Genomic DNA, 23,377 nt, shown 5'->3' on the forward strand with positions numbered 1-23,377 from the left:
GCTGGAAATTTTTGGGCTGCATGATATAATGATGTTTTTCGTTTTATAATCCATATGGTTTTGTCATAAGCTTGTTTCCATTGAACTACCTTGAAAGAAATTCCAAGTTTTTATGTTTAGCCTTTGAAATGAACAAAAAATGACATGCATGCCACTTGTTTGATAAAATGGACGTTGTAGACATCCAATTTCGTTCGGAGGCATGCAAACAACAAGATAGGACTTTAGAAGGCCCAAAAGCCCAAATAAGCTAATTTTATAAGACTGGAACGGGCTGTTCCAAAATCGGAACGGGTCGTTCCAAGTTCTTAAAAAGGCCAGTAACCCTAATCTGGAACGGGCTGTTCCGAAATTGGAACGGGTCGTTCCAAGATTTGAACAGGCCGTTCCAATCTTATAAAAAGTGGGTTAAAACCTTTCCTGGAATGGGTCGTTCTCAAACTGGAACGGGCTGTTCCAGGTTATCAGAATGGCCTACATGCTCTTATTTGGAACGGGTCGTTCCAAACCTAAAAGGGTTACAAAAAAAACTTAACCGGAATGGGTCGTTCCTAAATTGGAACGGGCCGTTCCGAGATACTAAAAGAGGCTAAGATGTGTAACCCAGATCGGGCCGTTCTAATTTCAGAACAGGCCGTTCCAGTTACAAATTTTAGACGTAACAGCCATATCCAGAACGGGCCGTTCCGATTTTGGAACAGGCCGTTCTAGACCCTTTCTGAAGTCTATAAATAGACAGCTGGGGCTCATTTCTCAGGACTCCAAAAAAAATTTTGTCCAGACTCCTTAGAGCACGAAATTTCTCTTTTTTCTCTCTCCCCCCTCTCTTTTGTATTTCTTGAGATTTTGTGAGGCATTGTAGTGTGAAAGGTTGCCACAAAGCACCTATATTTTTCATATTTGAATATCTAACAAAGCTTGCCACGAGGTATTTCATTTAATCTTCTTCTCTTTCTTTTACTTCTTATTTTTTGTTATAACAAGAGCAATCATGTAGATGTTTTAGGGTCAACCGTGTAATTTAAATTTCAAGCATGTAAATAGTAATTCATAAAGGGGATCTAATATTTAATTTATTATTTCTTATCACATTAACTTCATCATAAGGTACCGATTGAGGGCGTTGTAGGGGTGCTTAATACCTTCCCTACACGTAACCGACCCCCGAACCCAATTCTGGTTATCAAGGCCATTACCGGACTTTAAAAAATCTTTTCTTTTTCCAATGTTTTGAGTAAAACATTGGTGGCGACTCCATAGAACCTATTTTCAAAACCATTAATTAAGGATTAGTCTGGTGTCCGGGCATTCCTTAATTGATGAGGTCTTTAAAAGGATGTTTAAACCATAGGTCGCAAGATCGGAAATTTTCGGGTTGCGACAGATGGCGACTCCACTGGGGACGTTTTAAGAGGGTCAGGCCCATTTAATTGATGAATTTAATAAAATAAAAATAAAAATTTAAATATTTTTCCCCTTTACTTTGTTAGCTTTATTTGTTTGACTTTAATATTTGTTTGCCTGTTTAAATTCAGCATTTGTTTGAAATAAAAATTGTACACAATCCTTTGCACACAATAGTTCCCCCTACACCCGGGGACATGAGGGTAATAAACATAGGGAGTGGTTGACGTACGACCGGCCCAAGTTTGGCCTTGGAGCCTGCGAGCCTTGTCGGAAATCACACTCAAGGTGATAACCGGTTACTCTAGCCCGAAATACTGAGACAGACCTTAGAGTTTGCCAGGTGACGACGACAGAGATACTTGGTCCCTATAATGGGGGCACCTTGGGAGCCTTAAGACCAGTGAGATTAGAACTGTCCTATACAATGCACTTTTCTTGCAGGGACCACAGACCAAGGATTTGATCATGATCGTTCGTGGGTGTACGTTGATTGAGCATATGTGTGTGCATTTGTTTGTGTTATTTGGTTCTAATAAAATGGATAAGAATTACAAACAAATAAATATTAATAAAAAATATGATAAAATTTTAACTCCCTTCTATATACTCAAACTTCAAAGCATCATATAGGATAGTTTATTTAAAAAAAAAGATAAATATATAGCAAAAATCATGCATCATTTCCTTTTAGTAAAAAAAATGATAAATTTAGGCAGAAAACAAATATCATGCATCTTTTAGTTTAGCATATACATTCATTAGAAAATGGAAGACACATAGTATGTAAAGATTTTTGAGAAAGGAGAACATTCTAAAGTACAAGAATCGTGTGTCATACTAAGGAGGCCTACTAGACTTTGGACTCTCTTCATCCTTTCAACAGAAGGCAAAGTCTACATCTTCTCAAACTTCTTCTGATTTAGAAAGATGTCATTCCTCAACTCAAATAGGAGATTATTTGAAATTTCGAAAAGGAGGCATGCAAAAAGAGAAATTGAAGCAAAACAAAAAAACAAAAAAAAGAGAGAAAAAGAATTTGTTTCAAAAGAACATAGTTTGGGAAGTTAAAGAAAACTCCGTTGATGAACGAGAAATCATGAACCTAGGGAGTTTTTTTTAAAAAAAAAATTGATGATAAGCTGCCTTACACCTCCAATTCGTTATCAAATCACTCCAAACTGCATCTTTCTTCTCTGACTCATCAACCTCGTCAATAAAGATGAAAATTTTGGCAATCACCAAAATAGTGGTGAACCGAAGATCCTATTGACAGTTACTTCTGATGGGAATAGCAAGAAGAGAATCTGAGAAGAAACAAGAACTAATTGTAAATGAACGAACGAGCAAGCATGTCTATAGGGACATCATTCAAGCATTAGCTTCTGTAGCCTGTTACAACATCGTCAAAGTGCACCGAAATATTTGTACAAAGAATGTTCTCTAAACAAACAAATCAATGAGAATGATATTTGTTGAATTTCTCAATCACCTTTGCATTCTATTTTGCACTTCATATAGATAATATGTCTTCCTTGTAAATAATAAATAAGAATAAAAAGGGAAACATAACCTGTGCGTGTTAATCAAATAATGAGATCACTGGTAATCAAGTGCAAACTCGATACATCAAATCGAAAGCACTTAAAAAACCAGTAATTGTGCAAGAAGACTGGGGGGCATAACACGCCCAAATTGACGATTCAAACACCGAGAGTTCCCCATGCAGAAATGACAACTATTGGGATAGGAGGAATGCTCAAGAATGAATGAATCCTTGCTTCTAGGGAATTACAACAAAACCCAATTGAAGAATAAAGACATTGCATGACAAAAAACCGTTAGGATGAAAACCCGTAAAGGGCATCCTAGGCAAAAATTAGGGTAAAGAAAAAGAATCAAAATCCTGATAGGATACATCCTATGCAAAAGTCAGGGATATATATATATATATATATAAAAAGCAATGTCTGCTCGAGTTGAAAACCGAAAGGCAGCTTGAGTATTCCCTTTAGAAAGCAAGAATTCATAAAGGTTTCACTTCGAAGTCGACACACCGACATTCAAGCAAGTGGGAATGCGTTCCTAACGTAGTTCAACCAATCGTCAACCATGCCTCTCTAGGGGGCAACCTCAGTTAATCTCTCTGTGTACGAATCACGAACTCGGGGCATGCCCGGGCCTCCGAGCTTTGCTAAAGGGGCACGTGTAAATTGAAAGTACTATTTTAAATGCCATAACATTCTTTTGTTTCTCTTCTCCCTCTAAATATTCACTCTAGGCCTCATCCATCAACCCTTAACAAACAAAATGTATTTGTAACAAAGAAGTCACTCAATAATAGCATGGAAAGGATAATAAAGGAACAATCAGGAATTCAAACATGACTAGGGTTTGATAAATTAAAGACTTCCCATACCTCATGAGTGCTGCAAAAAAAAAAAATGAAGGCCCGGCAGGAAACCCACTAAGGGGGCTGCGCAAAAGTTAGGGCAAGATCTGCTAGGCAATCCACAAGTAAAAATGGGTAACCTAGGCAAAAGAAAAAGATCAAAAGAAAAATGTCCGCTAGGAAACACATCTCAAGTGACCTAGGCAAAAGTTAGGACGTTAAAGCAGCAACCTGAGTTGAAAACCCAAAGGCGGCTCAGAAGAATCATCCAATTAAAGTACGACCCTGAGTCATCACTTCACTTTCCAAAAAGGCTAAACACAATGATAGCTTCTTTGTAGCAAATACGTTTTGTTTAATAACCCTAAACACCAAAGTATACCTTGGCCAGCCATTCTTCTAAAAAACCTTTTTGAAAAAAAACACTCATTCTAACAACCCTTCTGAAAAAATACAAACATCCCATGTCTTCTTTTCTCTTGACCCTTATGGCATTAAAATGGTACCAAAAAGATACACGGAAAATGCACAGTGAGTACTCGCAGAGGGAAGGTCGAGACGTCCCCGAAAGGAGTTTGAAGACGCTTGACTATACATCGACTAGATAATCAAGGAGCCATTGAAACTTTTAGCTCAACAGAACATATCCCGGCGATAATCACAAACGAAATGGATAAAAAAGGATCGTCAACATTAACCTTAACGCACACAGGTTAATTTCCCGACCAAAAAAAATGCATTTTTTAGGAACAAACACGTGAGCATAAATTGCATCGCATGCATATGAGGTAGGGGCATATGGAAGGGCGTTACACAAAAAAAAAAAATCATTCTTGTCTTGCATTTTCATTGCATCCATGCATCCATGCATTCTACTTGCTATGGGTCAGAAGGACTCATTAGGACAAAGCACTCGTAAAAGCTCAATAGCCAAGCATGAGTCGAAGCTGTGTCAAACGGCAACCCCAAATGATTCTATGTGCCCACTAAGCAAAGACACATCAACAGTGGAATAGAATGGAATCGACCAAGCAAGCAACTATAAGCATGAAGAGGCCACCACGCCTTACTTCTTCACCAAATGAAAGATGATCCAAGAGAATGCTAGACTAGGAATGATTTCCTCACCAAAGCCAGGAGTGGCTTCCGAAATAATACTCATTAATAAAGATTCAGCAAACAACATCATCATGGGATGGGATCCCTCCACCAATGATGACAACACAAGAAAAAACATGAGAAAAAGGCAAGCTTTGTAAATGTTGAAAAAGCCGAAGCATCTTCTAAAAAAAAATAGTAGAAAAAGGCAAGCTTCAAATATGAAAAAGCCGAAGCTAAACAAAATTGAAATTTAGAAAAAAGAAACCTACCAAAAGCAGGCGCTTGGAGAGGCATCACAATACTCAAGTGGCAGGGGCAACATTGGAATCCCTGCCAATCATCCACTTCTCTGCCCACCAACACAGGGGCACATCAAACATCTCCTGCCCATCCACCTAGGGCAGTCTTTCATCCTACAACACCAACAAGAAGACATCAAGTACAAGAAAAAATTGGGTTACCTAACCTTAGAGGAAGCCGACTGAAGCCTTAAAATATCAGTCCAGCTTGGAGAGGCTGAGCTACGAAACTACTTCAACAACAAAGTGGGTTACCTAACCTTAGTGAAAGGGTTGCTAGATCCCTAAAACTAGTACAAGATCAGTAAGGGTTGCTAGATCCCTAAAACTAGTACAAGATCAGTAAGGGTTGCTAGATCCCTAAAACTAGTACAAGATCGGTAAGGGTTGCTAGACCCCAAACTAGCAGTGGGCCGGCTGAAGCCCTAAATATCAGTCCAGCTTGGAGAGGCTGAGCTCAGAATATACTCCCTCTTTGACAAGCCACAAATAAAGAAACACACTACCATGAGACAAGCAGAAGCAGTAGGAAGCATCTACATCAAGACCAGAAGCCTAGATGTTTCGATTTACCATCCTTATCACCCGACGGAGCATATAAACCAACACTCAGTTGCTCTTAGGGACAAGGATAAAGGTAAACACCATCTACCCGAAGGAAACGGTGTGGGGGCATCTACATTGCTGAAGTAAAGGAGAAGATTTGGACATAGCAAGCGACATAGGGCATTCACATGGATCTTGAAGCCTAGATGTTTCGGTTCACCATCCTTGACACCTAATAGAGCATACAATCCAACACTCAATTGCTCCATGGGGCAAGGATATATGGAACACCGTCTACCCGAAGAAAACAACGTGAAGGCATCTATTGTCAAAACAAGAGTGAAGATCCGAATTTTCACCTCACTATCACAAGAGAGACAATGGAATTTCTACTCGAAGACTGAAGATCAGGTGTACAGTTTGTCAGCCTTGTTACTCAATAGAGTACGCAACTACTCTAAAAGGTGAGGATACAAGCAAATACACCTATCCAAGGGAAGCAACGTAGAAGCGTCACACAAAGAGACAAAGAGAAGACCCGGAAGAAATGTCTACGTCTTTACTTGCCTTTCGAAAAGCAACACAACTATTCCAAAGGACAAGTAAAGAGGGGCAGCTATAGACACCCAATTTCGTCCGGGGGCATGCAAACAACAAGATAGGACTTTAGAAGGCCCAAAAGCCCAAATAAGCTAATTTTATAAGACTGGAACGGGCTGCTCCAAAATCGGAACGGGCCGTTCCAAGTTCTTAAAAAGGCCAGTAACCCTAATCTGGAATGGGCTGTTCCGAAATTGGAACGGGCCGTTCCAAGACTGGAACAGGCCGTTCCAATCTTATACAAAGTGGGTTAAAACCTTTCCTGGAACAGCTTGGAGAGGTTGAGCTACGAAACTACTTCAACAACAAAGTGGGTTACCTGACCTTAGTGAAAGGGTTGCTAGATCCCTAAAACTAGTACAAGATCAGTAAGGGTTGCTAGATCCCTAAAACTAGTACAAGATCAGTAAGGGTTGCTAGATCCCTGTAGACCCCTAAAATTGTCCGGGTCGGAAATAAAACTCGAAGACCCTCAAAGATCGAAGGAAAGTCAGCCCGAAGGACTCCTAGAAGACCATAGGATGGCTATCTGTAGGTTTAGAGGTCTTAGAGTAGCTTAAAATAAGGAAGTGGAGGGAATGAAGCCCAATACGGCCGTACTAAACTTAATACGGCCGTATTGAAGCTTCAACACGGCCGCAGTGAACTCAATACGGCGTATTAAAGTTTCTGAAACTTCAATACGGCCGTACTGAAATCAATACGGCCGTATTGAAGCTTCAATACAGCCGCAGTGAACTCAATACGGGCGCATTGAAATTTCTGAATTTCAATACGGCCGTATTGAACTTCAATACGGCCGTGTTGAAGTTCAAAAATTTCAATACGGCCGTATTGATTCTGTAGCCCGTATTGCGCCTATTCCCTATAAATATGACGTCAATTGGACGTCATTTAACACTTTTGAACATAGTTTCAACCCTCTCCTTGAGTATTCTGGGGTTTTTGAGCAGTGTTCTGCCCTAGAAATCACTCGGAGAGTTGATCCGACGAAGTTCTTGAGCCCCGAGCCATTTTGCTTGAGGATCGAACCTAGTCGAAGGGAAATCCTCCGGATTTCCATAGTCAAAATTTTATAGGAGGGAGCGAGCGGGCTTGTAGAGCGAGGGAACGCCAAAAAGCTTCCCAGTTTTACGAAATATATAAAAGCACGCTTCAAAGGTTTTCTTCTTAAAGTCCTTCCTTTTACTGCTTTCTGTGTGTATATTTAACTGTCATCCTGTAGATAGTTAATAATTGCTTAGAATAAATAGGGGTAATTTAGTAATTTTACGCTGTTATTTTAGAAATAATCTGTCATAGGGAACCCGAAAGGGGCGCTGTGGGGTGCTAACACCTTCCCCATGCGTAACCGACTCCCTTACCCAACTCTGGTTGTAATGGCCAAAGTTGATTTATAAAATCAATTGCCTTATCCCTTTTTCCAATGTTTTGAGTAAAACATTGGTGGCGACTCCACGAACCCTACTTTTTGTGAAAACCGCTAATCCATGGAGGGTCCCGCTTGGGATTAACATGGATTGGTGAGACATTTAATAAATAAATTGGATAAGATCGACAAGGTCTCAGTTTGAGAACAAGTCGTTCTAATAATCCAATACATTTTCAAAACTAAAAATGAAAGCGAGCTCGACCGTCTTCGCGACCGCCGAGGCCCGTTTGGGCCGGTGGCGACAGATGGCGACTCCACTGGGGAAGCTTCGAGAGTCAGTCCCATTTAGTGACAGATTATTTTTAACAAATAATAGTTAAAATTACTTTATTACCCCTCACTTGTATGATAACATGTTTATCTATTTGGCTTTAATAACTGTTGTATTTTTAAATTTACGCAATTGTTTGAAATAAAAACTGCACACAAACCTTTGCACACAACAGTTCCCTCTATACCCGGGGGCATGAGTGATTAACCATAGGGAGTGGATGTTAGTACGGCCGGTTGTCGAATGGGTCTATAGGTGCCCGTAGACCGTTGTCGGAAAGCATCACTCAAGGTGATAACCATGAACTCGAGTCCGACAGTGCGTTGGAGCTTTCCATCGGCTTACGACGAGAGGAATTGGGTCCCTATAATGGGGGCACCTTGGGGGCCTCAGACCGGTGAGAACAGTTAGATCCACCTTGAATATGCACTTTTCTGCAGGATACCCCTACCTCGTGATTCGCTCGTGACTGTTCGTGGATGAGTGAATTGTTTGTGCATTGTTTATGTGAAATTGTTTGAGCATACATTGCATTTCTTTAAACATACAACATTCCTATTCTTTTAAAAATAAGAATAAATAGGAATAAGAATCTTCCATTATACGGTGTTAACATCTACCTTCATCACATTCATATAGGTAGTTTCCCTTTTCACCCAAAAATACAAAAAAATATAATAAATAAAAATACCCAAAAAAGAAAAAAGGGTTATTTATCCAAACCAAGCAATATCATGCATCATCTTAGGGACATCCTAAAAACATGATAATGCTTAGTTGAATAAACACAATGCATGCATATTCAACGTCATCATCTCATATCATGCATATAGATCATGGAGGGATCTAGGAGTCATTCATTTCATACATCCCTCCTAGTAATTCATTAATAAACATTAATAAAAAGAAAGAAATAATCGATGCGTATGTTCAAGATGGATCGCACGCCATTTGTTATTAAGTGTAAGCCAACAACCGCGCCAAGCGAGCGCACATCAACTCCGTTGTTGGTAATCAAGACGAACAAAGGGGAAGGTCCAACACCATTAAGGATCACAGTTCCAAGGCCTTTCCCTTACAAATCAAATAAGGCTGTGCCGTGGATATACGACATCCACTCTTCTGCCGACAGCGATATCTCCAACATCGCTGGACTTGGGGGCATGACTAGGAATGGTAGGATCTACACTCCCGATGATCTTCATAACAAAGCCCCCAAGAATAAAGAAAAAGAAGAAAAGAAAACCGAGGAAAAAGAATCCGAGGAGGAGACTGACAAGCTGTTAAAATTTATCCGACAGAGCGAGTACTCCATCGTGGATCAACTTCATAGGACGCCAGCAAAGATTACGCTGTTGTCGTTGATCCTATGCTCCGAACCGCATCGGCAAGCTCTGTTGAAAGTCTTGAACGAGGCATACGTGTCGCACACTATCTCCCAAGACGAGTTTGAGGGGATTGTTAGTCACATCAAGGCTAATGATCACCTCACCTTCATCGATGAAGAAATCCCCGCCGAGGGATCAAACCACAACAAGCCCTTGCACATCTCTATAAAGTGCAAGGAGTATCACATCGCTAAAGTCTTGGTAGATAATGGATCTTCCTTGAACGTAATGCCAAAAAGAGCGCTCGAGCAAGTGGCAATCAAGGGAATCCAAATGCGCCCGAGCAACATGATCGTTCGAGCCTTCGATGGATCTAAAAGAGAAGTGGTGGGAGAGATCAATCTTCCAATCCAAATTGGACCCACTATCTTCAACGTCGAATTTCAAGTGATGGACATCACTCCCGCATACAGCTGTCTCCTTGGCCGACCTTGGATTCATGATGCGAAAGCTGTTCCTTCTACGCTCCACCAGAAAGTCAAGTTCATAATGGGTGACAAGCTGGTGACCATGCAAGCTGAAGATGACATACTCATCAGCAAGCCATCCACCATACCTTATGTGGATGCAGCAGAGGAAGCTTTGGAAACCGCCTTCCAAGCATTGGAAATCGCCGATGTCGAAACGTTTCCCCGAGAAATGAAGAAGGTAGCCTCCATGCTCACCAAGAACGGATACTTGCCGGGACAAGGATTAGGCAAGGACTCCCAAGGAATCCCGGAGCTACCCATTATCAAGGATAATCCGGGGAAACAAGGGTTAGGATACAACCCCGTTAAAGATCAAAGAACGAAGAGGAATCAAGATCCTTCTCGACGTTCTTTAAGCCAGATCTTTAGGAAGGCCGGTTCACAAGCGTCAAGGCCGGTCGTCGTCGTCAAAATGTTTTTCTCCTTCCGATAGGGATGTATAGACTCAGTGACTATTAGAGATCACTCCTCGGGGACAGCCCGACCCCCGAGCCTCGATAGGGCACATGTTTCCGCTGCGATTATAATAAAATCATTCTTCATTAATTCTTTATTGCTTCTTTTCTTGCTTGCAATAAAATTCTAGACCACATTATTTTAACCCTGTTTGAATAAGCATAAATGAGGTTAAAATCATCTTGATAACAATAAACCCGCATCATTTTTATGTGGAAATGTGCATGACAGCTTGGAGCACCTTTTCTTGGCATCAATAAGTGCCATCATGGATAAAAGAAATCCTAAAGATAATAAGCTCGGCAGGAAACCCAAAAAAGGGGACTGCGCAAAAATAAGAGCAAAAGACCCGCTAGGAATCCCACAAAAGGGTGACCTAGGCAAAAGTTAGGGTTACAAAATGAAGACAAAAACCCGCTAGGAATCCCACGAAAAGGGTGACCTAGGAAAAAGTTAGGGTTACAAAATGAATACAAAAGCCCGCTAAGACATCACAAAAGGGTGTTTTAGGAAAAAGTTAGGGCCGTCAAAAAAAAAAAAAAAACAAAAAAACAAAATAAATCCATGATGGTACCATCAATTGAATTCAACAAGGGGCTCAAGAAAAGCTATCCAAGTTGTCAAAGCACAATCATTAATAACAAAGATGTGCTTAACCTCATAAGTGTTTAATCGAACAAACCTAAACACATAAGCCTACCATGGCCAGCCATTCTTACAAAAACCATTTTTCAAAAAATAAATAATCCCCTCTAAAACACAAACCTTTGAAAATATATCCTTTCCTTCTTTTCTCTCTTGTCCCAAACGATTTTTGAATAATCTTGTGGAAACATGGAGATATAGTGGTCAATAGGAGGGTTGACACATCTCCTAAAGAAAGGGAAGAATCATTTGGTTGATGACACCAAAATCAAATATGCATCATTCCTCGGTAACAGAAATCGGCAGAGCACAGTCCGTCTGGAGGAATGGCAAAATCCAAACACAAAAACGCATCGGTTAATTCTTTTGAAAAAAGAATCAAATAGAATTAGGTGCATCATACTGCATACATGCATACAGATGATAGGTGTACTGGAAGATCACTTATTCTCTGTTTATTGAAAAAAAACAAAAAAAAAATAATAAAAAAAAATAATAAAAAATATAAATTTCAGAAAAAACAATGCGCCCGTACCATGTTCAGTACACCCGTACTAAAATCAGGGTTATGAACAAAATTTCAACTCAATACGGGCGTACTGAAATGGATGCGGCCGTATTGGCCATAAAGAAATTTTCAAAGACCTCGTCATGAGGCAACTACATAAATTAGAAAAAATAGGAAAAATTGCTTGTGTATGACAGCAGCAAACAAAATGCAAAGATTCAGAAAATCAACAGCGTCATACAGAATAACTGAGCCTGGAGAGGCTTGCCGAAAGAATACTCTCAGAATAACTGAGCCTGGAGAGGCTTGCCGAAATAATACTCTCAGAATAACTGAGCCTGGAGAGGCTCGCCGAAATAATACTCTTTCAGAATAATTGAGCCTGGAGAGGCTCGCCGAAATAATACTCTCTCAGAATAACTGAGACATTTCTGTACAGCAAAAGCCAAAAACATAAAAAGGAAAAATACAGAAAAAGCCAAATCAAGAGAAAAGGCAAAATACAGAAAAAGCCGAAAATGAAAAAAGGCAAGGATATAGAAAATCCAACAAACAGATTGCACAGAATAACTGAGCCTGGAGAGGCTTGCCGAAATAATACTCCCGCAGAATAACCGAGCCTGGAGAGGCTTGCCGAAACAATACTCATCAGTTTGTACAAAATAAATGAGCCTGGAGAGGCTCGCCGAAATAATACTCTCAGAATAATTGAGCCTGGAGAGGCTCGCCGAAATAATACTCTCAGAATAATTGAGCCTGGAGAGGCTTGCTGAAATAATACTCTTTCAGAATAATTGAGCCTGGAGAGGCTTGCAGAAGTAATACTTCCTCAGAATAACTAAAGCCTGGAGAGGCTTGCAGAAATAATACTCCCCCAACTGTACAGAATAAATGAGCCTGGAGAGGCTCGCAGAAATAATACTCCCCAGAGAAACCTCAACTCAAGCTCACGGAACAAATCCCCAGCGAGAGCTATCAAAGCAAAATCGTCAAAATCCCCAATGGAAGTACGATCTCCCAAGCAAAATACCCAAGTCAAAGGACTTAAACTTCCTCAGTGAAGATAGCTCTCCAGCTCAAGTGTTGAGTGAGGCTAAGCCTGTAGAGGCTTCCTAAATAATACTCTGGGATACATAAGATCCCTCATTCCCCAATCGCCTACTCAAGAGGCACTCCTTCAAAAAGAGGAAAAAAAAAAAAAAAAAAAAAAAAATCATCAATAACAATTCCCCAAGCGGAATTTGGCTTTTCAGCCAATCATTGAACGTCAAGCTGATACGCCTAACAGAAGAGGCTAATCAAAATCAACGACAAAATCCCCCAGCGGATAACAGCCTACACAGAGGCAGTAAAAAATCAGAAAATCAAAAAGAGATACCCGAATAAGGATAACCGGGATACTCCACCAACGTCAAAGGACGTCAGCCAAACATAAGGCATCGCTCAATTCAAGAAGAGCATCTGTGTCTACACCCCAAGGAAACAGAAATTCCTCAATGGGTACCAACAATGCAATGCAAGTTGGGACATAAGAACCTATGAATGACTGCACATCCCCTAGACGGATCCCTGCGTTATCCAGCCCTCAGTGGCACAAAATCAGAAAAACCGTCGAAGCAGCATCGTGGACTGTGGAGACAAAATCATATCAAAGCCTAAAAGGCAATACCCAGCTACCCAGTTGTCGAGAGCACCGAGGTATGCACCAGCCTGGAGAGGCAATACTCAGCTGCCCAGTTGTCGAGAGCACCGAGGTATGCACCAGCCTGGAGAGGCAATACTCAGCTGCCCAGTTGTCGAGAGCACCGAGGTATGCACCAGCCTGGAGAGGCAATACTCAGCTGCCCAGTTGTCGAGAGCACCGAGGTATGCACCAGCCTGGAGAGGCAATACTCAGCTGCCCAGTTGTCGAGAGCACCGAGGTATGCACCAGCCTGGAGAGGCAATACTCAGCTGCCCAGTTGTCGAGAGCACCGAGGTATGCACCAGCCTGGAGAGGCAATACTCAGCTGCCCAGTTGTCGAGAGCACCGAGGTATGCACAAGCCTGAGAGGCAATACCCAGCTACCTAGTTGTCGAGAGCACCGAGGTATACACAAGCCTGAGAGGCAATACTCTGCTACCCAGTTGTCGAGAGCACCGAGGTATGCACAAGCCTGAGAGGCAATACTCTGCTACCCAGTTGTCGAGAGCACCGAGGTATGCACAAGCCTGAGAGGCAATACTCAGCTACCCAGTTGTCGAGAGCACCGAGGTATGCACAAGCCTGGAGAGGCAATACTCAGCTGCCCAGTTGTCGAGAGCACCGAGGTATGCACAGGCCTGGAGAGGCAGTACTCAGCTACCCAGTTGTCGAGAGCACCGAGGTATGCGTGAGCCTGGAGAGGCGACGACTAATACTCAACCTGGAGAGGCTACTCAACAATTTTCCCACCTGAAGACACTACAAGTCGGAAGGATGGCTTATTACCCGGACAATTGGGTCAACTCCTTTACTTGTCAATCGGTACACCAAAAGGCCGTTTGACTAAGTAAAGGGGGGGCAGCTGTAGACCCCTAAAATTGTCCGGGTCGGAAATAAAACTCGAAGACCCTCAAAGATCGAAGGAAAGTCAGCCAGAAGGACTCCTAGAAGACCATAGGATGGCTATCTGTAGGTTTAGAGGTCTTAGAGTAGCTTAAAATAAGGAAGTGGAGGGAATGAAGCCCAATACGGCCGTACTAAACTTAATACGGCCGTATTGAAGCTTCAACACGGCCGCAGTGAACTCAATACGGTGTATTAAAGTTTCTGAAACTTCAATACGGCCGTACTGAAATCAATACAGCCGTATTGAAGCTTCAATACAGCCGCAGTGAACTCAATACGGGCGCATTGAAATTTCTGAATTTCAATACGGACGTATTGAACTTCAATACGGCCGTATTGAAGTTCAAAAATTTCAATACGGCCGTATTGATTCTGTAGCCCGTATTGCGCCTATTCCCTATAAATATGACGTCAATTGGACGTCATTTAACACTTTTGAACATAGTTTCAACCCTCTCCTTGAGTATTCTGGGGTTTTTGAGCAGTGTTCTGCCCTAGAAATCACTCGGAGAGTTGATCCGACGAAGTTCTTGAGCCCCGAGCCATTTTGCTTGAGGATCGAACCTAGTCGAAGGGAAATCCTCCGGATTTCCATAGTCAAAATTTTATAGGAGGGAGCGAGCGGGCTTGTAGAGCGAGGGAACGCCAAAAAGCTTCCCAGTTTTACGAAATATATAAAAGCACGCTTCAAAGGTTTTCTTCTTAAAGTCCTTCCTTTTACTGCTTTCTGTGTGTATATTTAACTGTCATCATGTAGATAGTTAATAATTGCTTAGAATAAATAGGGGTAATTTAGTAATTTTACGCTGTTATTTTAGAAATAATCTGTCATAGGGAACCCGAAAGGGGCGCTGTGGGGTGCTAACACCTTCCCCATGCGTAACCGACTCCCTTACCCAACTCTGGTTGTAATGGCCAAAGTTGATTTATAAAATCAATTGCCTTATCCCTTTTTCCAATGTTTTGAGTAAAACATTGGTGGCGACTCCACGAACCCTACTTTTTGTGAAAACCGCTAATCCATGGAGGGTCCCACTTGGGATTAACATGGATTGGTGAGACATTTAATAAATAAATTGGATAAGATCGACAAGGTCTCAGTTTGAGAACAAGTCGTTCTAATAATCCAATACATTTTCAAAACTAAAAATGAAAGCGAGCTCGACCGTCTTCGCGACCGCCGAGGCCCGTTTGGGCCGGTGGCGACAATCCCTAAAACTAGTACAAGATCGGTAAGGGTTGCTAGACCCCAAAACTAGCAGTGGGCCGGCTGAAGCCCTAAATATCAGTCCAGCTTGGAGAGGCTGAGCTCAGAATATACTCCCTCTTTGACAAGCCACTAGTCTTGAAGTGGAGATTCAAAAACAAATCTTTTTTAAAGAAAAAAAATCTCAACTTCAAGATTTAGTGAAGAAGAAGTGGAATTCACTTAGTCCCACTTCTTGTGCTACTTCCTTGGTGGTGCCCAAGGAAGATAAGCCTTCCTTCCTTAAGACTCTTTCCACTTTAGTTCCCTTCATAAAGCACCCAACTTTTGGTTTGTATGGTTTGTTAGATACATCTCATGGTGTTGTATCTTCTATTTTTGATCTTGAAGGAAGTTCACACTTATTTGAACTTAAATTCGTTACTTCCCTACAAGACAAACTTAGATTATATGAGTTTTCTAGACTCCTCTTAACACCTTTTTATCATATGTATCTAACAAATTATGCAATACAAAGCTGTTTAGGTAATTTTTTAGTTAAGTTTTCTTTATTTTCCAATACATACCTAGGTCACTACATTGGGTACCTCCAACAAGACATTTTAGTTTTTAGGACTAATGCATTAGTGTGCCATAGTTTTAGTCTTTTTACTTTTTTAGGTTTTAGTTATACACTTAGACTTCACCATGGGGAGGATCCTATCTTTCGCATTAGAGAGTCTAGTCCTTTTAATTTAGATAATCTTTTTAGCATTTTTAGGGGAACTCCTCTTAGGATACACTTCCCATTTTTATCATATACTATTACCTCTAATGCTTATTTTTATGTTTTTGTTGGTCATGATGCCCACCATGAGGAACCTCTTGATTTGAGGTCAAATCCTTTTCAAGAGAGAGGGAATGATGGAATAACACTAAGGCCAAGAAGTCTAAGAGGTGATGTATTGAAGGAGGCAAAAGGAATTGGTTAGTGTTGAAAAAAAAATCATAGGAGGAGTGAGCCAACTTTTTGGGCCTTAGCTCCTAAGATTTTCTTAGCATAGCATTTATTCCTATTTTTTCCTTGTATTTGATTTCCTATTTTACCCTTGTATTTTGGTGTATTTTAGTCTTAGAATTTATTTTACTTGTATTTCCAATTTTACCCTTGTATTTTGGGGTATCTTAGTCATAGGATTTATTTTTTTTTGTATTTCCCATTTTACCCTTGTATTATGGGGTGCTTTAGATCATAGGATTTTATTTTTGGGCTAAGGTATTTGATTAGGGTGGGAACAAAATCCTAGACATATTTTTGTGGCTATTGGACCTATTTTTGGTGTTAGAAAGGCTTAGGCCCAAGTGGAGGGCAAAGGTTGCATGGTCTTATCATGCACCTAGATGTAGCCTAATTAAACCCAAAGATTCCATCCTTGGCCACCAAGTTGCATCTAGGGTTAATTTGGGTTTCATTTGGTGTGCATTTGGCACTCTAAAGGCAATCCTAGATGCCTGTCACTCCTATAAATACCCTAGGCACCACACCTTGTAAATACTTTGGATATTGAATATAAAGAGAGCCTTTTATGCCTTTATATCTTTCCTTAGTCGCTCTTGGCTAATTCGGCCACCTCCCTCCCATCTCCACCTTGAGAGAAACAACCCTCGAAGTGGCCTTCATCATCATGAAGTGAACCAACCCTAGAGTAACCTTCTCAAGCATTTCCTCAAACACCTTCTACCCAACCTCCATTTTCGTCCATTCCATCATCATCCACCCTAAAACCTTGTGCCACCTTTGAAGAACTTGATCCTTGGAGAAGGCGTCCTATTCTTTGTTGATCATCTCAAGTTCATGCAAGTAAGGATGCCATCATGTGGTATCTAGAGCCTTGATTCTTAAAGGGTAACTTTTCCATCTTTGGTATTTTCGGTCATGTCATTTGTCTCCTTGAATGTCTAAATTTTTGTGCGTGATTGAGTCATCATATTGTCATATGTCATGATTCTTATTCCTCCTTTTCATGTATTGATTCATGCCTCATCATTCTTGTGAATCATCTTGGTGCTTTAGGCTTCCTTGCTAGGGTTCCTACCATTTTTTCTTTAAAATTGAGTTGCTGGAAATTTTTGGGCTGCATGATATAATGATGTTTTTCGTTTTATAATCCATATGGTTTTGTCATAAGCTTGTTTCCTTTGAACTACCTTGAAAGAAATTCCAAGTTTTTATGTTTAGCCTTTGAAATGAACAAAAAATGACATGCATGCCACTTGATTGATAAAATGGACGTTGTAGACATCCAATTTCGTTCGGAGGCATGCAAACAACAAGATAGGACTTTAGAAGGCCCAAAAGCCCAAATAAGCTAATTTTATAAGACTGGAACGGGCTGTTCCAAAATCGGAACGGGTCGTTCCAAGTTCTTAAAAAGGCCAGTAACCCTAATCTGGAACGGGCTGTTCCGAAATTGGAACGGGTCGTTCCAAGATTGGAACAGGCCGTTCCAATCTTATAAAAAGTGGGTTAAAACCTTTCCTGGAATGGGCCGTTCTCAAACTGGAACGGGCTGTTCCAGGTTATCAGAATGGCCTACATGCTCTTATTTGGAACGGGTCGTTCCAAACCTAAAAGGGTTACAAAAAAAACTTAACCGGAATGGGTCGTTCCTAAATTGGAACGGGCCGTTCCGAGATACTAAAAGAGGCTAAGATGTGTAACCCAGATCGGGCCGTTCTAATTTCAGAACAGGCCGTTCCAGTTACAAATTTTAGACGTAACAGCCATATCCAGAACGGGCCGTTCCGATTTTGGAACAGGCCGTTCTAGACCCTTTCTGAAGTCTATAAATAGACAGCTGGGGCTCATTTCTCAGGACTCCAAAAAAAATTTTGTCCAGACTCCTTAGAGCACGAAATTTCTCTTTTTTCTCTCTCCCCCCTCTCTTTTGTATTTCTTGAGATTTTGTGAGGCATTGTAGTGTGAAAGGTTGCCACAAAGCACCTATATTTTTTATATTTGAATATCTAACAAAGCTTGCCACGAGGTATTTCATTTAATCTTCTTCTTTTTCTTTTACTTCTTATTTTTTGTTATAACAAGAGCAATCATGTAGATGTTTTAGGGTCAACCGTGTAATTTAAATTTCAAGCATGTAAATAGTAATTCATAAAGGGGATCTAATATTTAATTTATTATTTCTTATCACATTAACTTCATCATAGGGTACCGATTGAGGGCGTTGTAGGGGTGCTTAATACCTTCCCTACACGTAACCGACCCCCGAACCCAATTCTGGTTATCAAGGCCATTACCGGACTTTAAAAAATCTTTTCTTTTTCCAATGTTTTGAGTAAAACATTGGTGGCGACTCCATAGAACCTATTTTCAAAACCATTAATTAAGGATTAGTCTGGTGTCCGGGCATTCCTTAATTGATGAGGTCTTTAAAAGGATGTTTAAACCATAGGTCGCAAGATCGGAAATTTTCGGGTTGCGACAGATGGCGACTCCACTGGGGACGTTTTAAGAGGGTCAGGCCCATTTAATTGATGAAGTTAATAAAATAAAAATAATAATTTAAATATTTTTCCCCTTTACTTTGTTTGCTTTATTTGTTTGGCTTTAATATTTGTTTGCCTGTTTAAATTCAGCATTTGTTTGAAATAAAAATTGTACACAATCCTTTGCACACAATAGTTCCCCCTACACCCGGGGACATGAGGGTAATAAACATAGGGAGTGGTTGACGTACGACCGGCCCAAGTTTGGCCTTGGAGCCTGCGAGCCTTGTCGGAAATCACACTCAAGGTGATAACCGGTTACTCTAGCCCGAAATACTGAGACAGACCTTAGAGTTTGCCAGGTGACGACGACAGAGATACTTGGTCCCTATAATGGGGGCACCTTGGGAGCCTTAAGACCAGTGAGATTAGAACTGTCCTATACAATGCACTTTTCTTGCAGGGACCACAGACCAAGGATTTGATCATGATCGTTCGTGGGTGTACGTTGATTGAGCATATGTGTGTGCATTTGTTTGTGTTATTTGGTTCTAATAAAATGGATAAGAATTACAAACAAATAAATATTAATAAAAAATATGATAAAATTTTAACTCCCTTCTATATACTCAAACTTCAAAGCATCATATAGGATAGTTTATTTAAAAAAAAAAGATAAATATATAGCAAAAATCATGCATCATTTCCTTTTAGTAAAAAAATGATAAATTTAGGCAGAAAACAAATATCATGCATCTTTTAGTTTAGCATATACATTCATTAGAAAATGGAAGACACATAGTATGTAAAGATTTTTGAGAAAGGAGAACATTCTAAAGTACAAGAATCGTGTGTCATACTAAGGAGGCCTACTAGACTTTGGACTCTCTTCATCCTTTCAACAGAAGGCAAAGTCTACATCTTCTCAAACTTCTTCCGATTTAGAAAGATGTCATTCCTCAACTCAAATAGGAGATTATTTGAAATTTCGAAAAGGAGGCATGCAAAAAGAGAAATTGAAGCAAAACAAAAAAACAAAAAAAAGAGAGAAAAAGAATTTGTTTCAAAAGAACATAGTTTGGGAAGTTAAAGAAAACTCCGTTGATGAACGAGAAATCATGAACCTAGGGAGTTTTTTTAAAAAAAAAAATTGATGATAAGCTGCCTTACACCTCCAATTCGTTATCAAATCACTCCAAACTGCATCTTTCTTCTCTGACTCATCAACCTCGTCAATAAAGATGAAAATTTTGGCAATCACCAAAATAGTGGTGAACCGAAGATCCTATTGACAGTTACTTCTGATGGGAATAGCAAGAAGAGAATCTGAGAAGAAACAAGAACTAATTGTAAATGAACGAACGAGCAAGCATGTCTATAGGGACATCATTCAAGCATTAGCTTCTGTAGCTTGTTACAACATCGTCAAAGTGCACCGAAAGATTTGTACAAAGAATGTTCTCTAAACAAACAAATCAATGAGAATGATATTTGTTGAATTTCTCAATCACCTTTGCATTCTATTTTGCACTTCATATAGATAATATGTCTTCCTTGTAAATAATAAATAAGAATAAAAAGGGAAACATAACCTGTGCGTGTTAATCAAATAATGAGATCACTGGTAATCAAGTGCAAACTCGATACATCAAATCGAAAGCACTTAAAAAACCAGTAATTGTGCAAGAAGACTGGGGGGCATAACACGCCCAAATTGACGATTCAAACACCGAGAGTTCCCCATGCAGAAATGACAACTATTGGGATAGGAGGAATGCTCAAGAATGAATGAATCCTTGCTTCTAGGGAATTACAACAAAACCCAATTGAAGAATAAAGACATTGCATGACAAAAAACCGTTAGGATGAAAACCCGTAAAGGGCATCCTAGGCAAAAATTAGGGTAAAGAAAAAGAATCAAAATCCTGATAGGATACATCCTATGCAAAAGTCAGGGATATATATATATATATATAAAAAGCAATGTCTGCTCGAGTTGAAAACCGAAAGGCAGCTTGAGTATTCCCTTTAGAAAGCAAGAATTCATAAAGGTTTCACTTCGAAGTCGACACACCGACATTCAAGCAAGTGGGAATGCGTTCCTAACGTAGTTCAACCAATCGTCAACCATGCCTCTCTAGGGGGCAACCTCAGTTAATCTCTCTGTGTACGAATCACGAACTCGGGGCATGCCCGGGCCTCCGAGCTTTGCTAAAGGGGCACGTGTAAATTGAAAGTACTATTTTAAATGCCATAACATTCTTTCGTTTCTCTTCTCCCTCTAAATATTCACTCTAGGCCTCATCCATCAACCCTTAACAAACAAAATGTATTTGTAACAAAGAAGTCACTCAATAATAGCATGGAAAGGATAATAAAGGAACAATCAGGAATTCAAACATGACTAGGGTTTGATAAATTAAAGACTTCCCATACCTCATGAGTGCTGCAAAAAAAAAAAAATGAAGGCCCGGCAGGAAACCCACTAAGGGGGCTGCGCAAAAGTTAGGGCAAGATCTGCTAGGCAATCCACAAGTAAAAATGGGTAACCTAGGCAAAAGAAAAAGATCAAAAGAAAAATGTCCGCTAGGAAACACATCTCAAGTGACCTAGGCAAAAGTTAGGACGTTAAAGCAGCAACCTGAGTTGAAAACCCAAAGGCGGCTCAGAAGAATCATCCAATTAAAGTACGACCCTGAGTCATCACTTCACTTTCCAAAAAGGCTAAACACAATGATAGCTTCTTTGTAGCAAATACGTTTTGTTTAATAACCCTAAACACCAAAGTATACCTTGGCCAGCCATTCTTCTAAAAAACCTTTTTGAAAAAAAACACTCATTCTAACAACCCTTCTGAAAAAATACAAACATCCCATGTCTTCTTTTCTCTTGACCCTTATGGCATTAAAATGGTACCAAAAAGATACACGGAAAATGCACAGTGAATACTCGCAGAGGGAAGCCCCAGACGTCCCCGAAAGGAGTTTGAAGACGCTTGACTATACATCGACTAGATAATCAAGGAGCCATTGAAACTTTTAGCTCAACAGAACATATCCCGGCGATAATCACAAACGAAATGGATAAAAAAGGATCGTCAACATTAACCTTAACGAACATAGGTTAATTTCCCGACAAAAAAAAAATGCATTTTTTAGGAACAAACACGTGAGCATAAATTGCATCGCATGCATATGAGGTAGGGGCATATGGAAGGGCGTTACACAAAAAAAAAAAAAAATCATTCTTGTCTTGCATTTTCATTGCATCCATGCATCCATGCATTCTACTTGCTATGGGTCAGAAGGACTCATTAGGACAAAGCACTCGTAAAAGCTCAATAGCCAAGCATGAGTCGAAGCTGTGTCAAACGGCAACCCCAAATGATTCTATGTGCCCACTAAGCAAAGACACATCAACAGTGGAATAGAATGGAATCGACCAAGCAAGCAACTATAAGCATGAAGAGGCCACCACGCCTTACTTCTTCACCAAATGAAAGATGATCCAAGAGAATGCTAGACTAGGAATGATTTCCTCACCAAAGCCAGGAGTGGCTTCCGAAATAATACTCATTAATAAAGATTCAGCAAACAACATCATCATGGGATGGGATCCCTCCACCAATGATGACAACACAAGAAAAAACATGAGAAAAAGGCAAGCTTTGTAAATGTTGAAAAAGCCGAAGCATCTTCTAAAAAAAAATAGTAGAAAAAGGCAAGCTTCAAATATGAAAAAGCCGAAGCTAAACAAAATTGAAATTTAGAAAAAAGAAACCTACCAAAAGCAGGCGCTTGGAGAGGCATCACAATACTCAAGTGGCAGGGGCAACATTGGAATCCCTGCCAATCATCCACTTCTCTGCCCACCAACACAGGGGCACATCAAACATCTCCTGCCCATCCACCTGGGGCAGTCTTTCATCCTACAACACCAACAAGAAGACATCAAGTACAAGAAAAAATTGGGTTACCTAACCTTAGAGGAAGCCGACTGAAGCCTTAAAATATCAGTCCAGCTTGGAGAGGCTGAGCTACGAAACTACTTCAACAACAAAGTGGGTTACCTAACCTTAGTGAAAGGGTTGCTAGATCCCTAAAACTAGTACAAGATCAGTAAGGGTTGCTAGATCCCTAAAACTAGTACAAGATCAGTAAGGGTTGCTAGATCCCTAAAACTAGTACAAGATCGGTAAGGGTTGCTAGACCCCAAAACTAGCAGTGGGCCGGCTGAAGCCCTAAATATCAGTCCAGCTTGGAGAGGCTGAGCTCAGAATATACTCCCTCTTTGACAAGCCACAAATAAAGAAACACACTACCATGAGACAAGCAGAAGCAGTAGGAAGCATCTACATCAAGACCAGAAGCCTAGATGTTTCGATTTACCATCCTTATCACCCGACGGAGCATATAAACCAACACTCAGTTGCTCTTAGGGACAAGGATAAAGGTAAACACCATCTACCCGAAGGAAACGGTGTGGGGGCATCTACATTGCTGAAGTAAAGGAGAAGATTTGGACATAGCAAGCGACATAGGGCATTCACATGGATCTTGAAGCCTAGATGTTTCGGTTCACCATC

Source organism: Cajanus cajan, chromosome 6 (genome assembly GCF_000230855.2).
Source record: "Cajanus cajan strain Asha chromosome 6, NIPB_CcT2T_4, whole genome shotgun sequence".
Lineage (NCBI taxonomy): Eukaryota > Viridiplantae > Streptophyta > Magnoliopsida > Fabales > Fabaceae > Cajanus > Cajanus cajan.